The sequence below is a fragment of the Physeter macrocephalus genome, chromosome 4 (assembly GCF_002837175.3).
Source record: "Physeter macrocephalus isolate SW-GA chromosome 4, ASM283717v5, whole genome shotgun sequence".
NCBI lineage: Eukaryota > Metazoa > Chordata > Mammalia > Artiodactyla > Physeteridae > Physeter > Physeter macrocephalus.
The window spans coordinates 28,393,988-28,398,679 of NC_041217.1; the positions used below are offsets into that span (position 1 = coordinate 28,393,988).

At 40.5% G+C, this 4,692-nt stretch overlaps 1 long non-coding RNA gene across 1 annotated transcript in view; it reads left to right on the forward strand.

The window, feature by feature from the left end:
- Positions 1-4,460, forward strand: part of LOC129392047 (uncharacterized) — a 21,045-nt gene extending 16,585 nt beyond the window's left edge. The window contains exon 3 of the long non-coding RNA XR_008617043.1: positions 4,210-4,460. This is a non-coding gene — a long non-coding RNA (uncharacterized lncRNA). The remainder of the gene's footprint in view (positions 1-4,209) is intronic.
- Positions 4,461-4,692: the final 232 nt, after the last annotated feature.

The window sequence follows — 4,692 nt, forward strand, 5'->3', positions numbered from 1 at the left end:
GACACAAAAGACCCCAAATAGCCAAAGCAATCTTGAGGGAAAAAAATGGAGCTGGAGGAATCAGACTCCCTGACTTCAGACTATACTACTAAGTTACAGTAATTAAGACAATATGGTACTGGCACAAAAACAGAAATATAGATGAATGGAAGAGGACAGAAAGCCCAGAGATAAACCCAGACAACTATGGTCAACTAATCTATGACAAAAGAGGCAAGGACATACAATGAAGAAAAGACAGTCTCTTCAATAAGTGGTGCTGCAAAAACTGGACAGTTACCTGTAAAAGAATGAAATTAGAACACTCTCTAACACCATACACAAAAATAAACCCAAAATGGATTAAAGAGATAAATGTAAGACCAGACACTATAAAACTCTTAGACGAAAACATAGGAAGAACATTCTTTGACATAAATCATAGCAAGATCTTCTTTGATCCACCTCCTAAAGTAATGGAAATAAAAACAAAAATAAACAAATGGGACCTAATGAAACTTCAAAGCTTTTGCACAGCAAAGGAAACTATAAACAAGACAAAAAGACAACCCTCAGAATGGGAGAAAATATTTGCAAATGAATCAACAGACAAAGGATTAATCTCTAAAATATATAAACAGCTCATGCAGCTCAATATTAAAGAAACAAACAATCCAATCAAAAAATGGGCAGAAGACCTAAATATACATCTCTGCAAAGAAGACATACAGATGGCCAAGAGGCACATGAAAAGCTACTCAGCATCACTATTTATTAGAGAAATGCAAATCAAGACTACAATAAGGTATCACCTCACACTGGTTAGAATGGGCATCATCAGAAAATCTACAAACAACAAATGCTGGAGAGGGTGTGGAGAAAAGGGAACCCTCTTGCACTGTTGGTGGGAATGTATATTGATACAGCCACTATGGAGAACAGTATGGAGCTTCCTTAAAAACTAAAAATAGAATTACCATATGATACAGCAATCCCACTACTGGGCATATACCCAGAGAAAACCGTAATTCAAAAAGACACATGCACCCCAATGTTCACTGCAGCACTACTTACAATAGCCAGGTCATGGAAGCAACCTAAATGCCCACTGACAGATGAATCGATAAAGAAGATGTGATACATATATACAATGGAATATTACTCATCCATAAAAAGGAACGATACTGGGTCATTTGTAGAGAGGTGGATGGACCTAGAGACTGTCATACAGAGTGAAGTAAACCAGAAAGGGAAAAACAAATATCGTATATTAACACATATATGAGGACTCTAGAAAAATGGTACAGATTATCTGGTTTGCAAGGCAGAAATAGGTACACAGATGTACAGAACAAACATATGGACACCAAGGGGGGAAAGTGTGTGTGTGGGGGGGTAGGATGTACTGGGAGATTGGGATTAACATATATACCCTACTATGTATAAAACAGATAACTAATAAGAAACTTCTGTATAAAAAATAAATTAAATTTAATTTAAATAAATCCTAATATCAACAGGAAATGACAGACACATGTAAGTGAAAACTAACTTTATTAGAAAAATAATTGCACTGAATTCCTATAATTGGATGGCTCTAAAAATCACCAAGTTTCAGTTACTCAAGGATTGTGATGGAATTTCACCTCGTGAAAATTCAAGAACATAACCAAATTATTTATTTCTTTTACATGGTGTATACCATGAATAAACATATCACTATGTTATTTAAATCTAATTTTAAAACATTAAAAAAAAAGAATCATACATCATGATCAAGTGGGATTTATCTCAGGGATGCAAGGATGGTTCAATATCCACAGACCAATCAATGTGGTACAACACATCAACAAATTGAACAATAAAAAACATATGATCATCTCAATAGATGCAGAAAAATCTTTTAACAAAATTCAGCATCCACTTATAATAAAAACTCTCAACAAAGTAAGTATGGAGGAAACATACCTCAATATGATAAAGGCCATATATGACAAGCCCACAGCTATCATCATGCTCAATAGTGAAAAGCTGGAAGCATTTCCTCCAAGATCAGGAACAAAACAAGGATGCCCACTCTCACCACTCTTATGCAACATAGTATGGAAGTCCTAGTCAAAGCAATCAGAAAAGAAAAAGAAATAAAAGAAATCCAAATTGAAAAAGAAAATGTAAAACTGTCACTGTTTGCAGATGACATGATACTTTCTGCAGAAACTCCTAAAGACACCACCAAAACCTACTAGATCTTATTAATGAATTCAGTAAAGTTGCAAGATACAAAGTTAATATATAGAAGTCTCTTGTATTTCTATACACTAACAATGAACTATCAGAAGGAGAAATTAAAACAATCCCATTTACACCTTGAGGGCATTATGTTAAGTGAAATAACTCAGAGAAAGAAAAATACTATATGATGTCACTTATATGTGGAATTTAAAATAAAACACAAAAAAGCAAACTCATAGAAAAAGAGATCAAGCTTGTGGTTAACAGAGACAGAGCGTGGGGGGAGGGGAGATTGGAGGAAGGTGGTCAAAAGGTACAAACTCCCATTCATAAGGTAAATAAGGAGAGGACCTTCAAGATGGCAAAGGCGTAAGATGGGGAGATCACCTTCTTCCTCACAAATACATCAACAATACATCTATATGTGGAACAACTCCTACAGAACACCTACTGAACACTGGCGGAAGACCTCAGACTTTCCAAAAAGCAAGAAATTCCCCACGTATGTGGGAAGGCAAAAGAAAAAAGAAAAAACAGAGACAAAAGAATAGGGATGGGACCTGCACCTCTGGGAAGGAGCTGTGAAGGAAGAAAAATTTCCATGCACTAGGAAGCCCTTTCACTGGCAGAGACGGTGGGGGTGGGGGGGAAGCTTTGGAGCCATGGAGGAGAGTGCAGCAACAGAGGTGCGGAGGGCAAAGTGGAGAGATTTCCGCACAGAGGATCGGTGCCGACCTGCACTCACCAGCCTGAGAGGCTTGTCTGCTCACCCGCTGGGGCGGGCGTGGGCTGGGAGCTGAGGCTCGGGCTTCAGAGGTCAGATCCCAGGGAGAGGAATGGGGTTGGCTGCATGAACACAGCTTGAAGGGGGCTAGTACACCACAGCTAGCTGGGAGGGAGTCTGGGAAAAAGTCTGGAACTGCCAAAGAGGCAAGAGACCATTGTTTCGGGGTGTGTGAGGAGAGGGGATTCAGAGCACTGCTTAAATGAGCTCCAGAGACAGGCACGAGCCACGGCTATCAGCGTGGACCCCAGAGACGGGCATGAAACACTAAGGCTGCTGTGGCAGCCACCAAGAAGCCTATGTGCAAGCACAGGTCACTATCCACACCTCCCCTCCCGGGAGCCTGTGCAGCCCGCCACTGCCAGGATCCCGTGATCCAGGGACAACTTCCCTGGGAGAACACATGTTGCAGCTCAGGCTGTCACAATGTCATGCTGGCCTCTGCTGCCACAGGCTCGCCCCGCATTCTGTACCCCTCCATCCTCCCAGCCTGAGTGAGCCAGAGCACCCTAATCAGCTGCTACTTTAACCCCGTCCTGTCTGAGTGGGGAACAGACACCCTCAGGAGACCTACATGCAGAGGTGGGGCCAAACCCAAAGCTGAACCCCAGGAGCTGTGCAAACAAAGAAGAGAAAGGGAAATCTCTCCCAGCAGCCTCAGGAGCAGCAGATTAAATCTCCACAATTAACTTGATGTACCCTGCACCTCTAGAATACCTGAATAGACAAGAAATCATCCCAAAATTGAGGCAGTGGACTTTGCGAGAAACTGTAGACTTGGGGTTTGCTTTCTGCATCTAATTAGTTTCTGGTTTTATGTTTATCTTAGTTTAGTATTTAGAGCTTATAATCATTGGTAGATTTGTTTATTGATTTGGTTGCTCTCTTCCTTTTATAAATATATATATATTTTAAATTTTTTTTCCTTTTTCTCTTTTTGTGAGTGTGTATGTTTCTTTGTGTGATTTTTGTCTGTATACCTTTGTTTTACCATTTGTCATAGGGTTCTGTCTGTCTTTTTTTTTTTTTTAAGGATAGTTTTTAGCACTTGTTATCATTCGTGAATTTGTTTTTTGGTTTGGTTGCTCTCTTCTTTCTTTCTTTTTTTATTACATTTTAATTTTTTATTTCTAATAATTTTAAAAGTTTTTTATTTTAGTAACTTTATTTTTCTTCTTTCTTTCTTTCTTTTTTTTCCTCCCTTTTCTTCTGAGCCATGTGGCTGACAGGGTCCTGGTGCTCTGGCCGGGCATCAGATCTGAGCCTCTTAGGTGAGAGAGTGGAGTTCAGGACATTGGTCCACCAGAGAACTCCCAACCCCACATAATATCAATCAGCAAGAGCTTTCCCAGAGATCTCTGTCTTAATGCTAAGACCCAGCTCCACTCAACGACCACCAAGCTACAGTGATGGACACCCTATGTCAAACAACTAGCAAGACAGGAACACAACCCCATCCATTAGAAGAGAGGCTGCCTAAAATCATAATAAGTTCACAAACACCCCAAAACACACCACCAGACATGGTCCTGCCCACCAGAAAGACAAGATCCAGCCTCATCCACGAGAACACAGGCACCAGTCCCCTCCACCAGGAAGCCTACACAACCCACTGAACCAACCTTACCCACTGGGGGCAGACACCAAAAACAACGGGAACTACAAACCTGCAGCCTGCGAAAAGGAGACCCCAAACA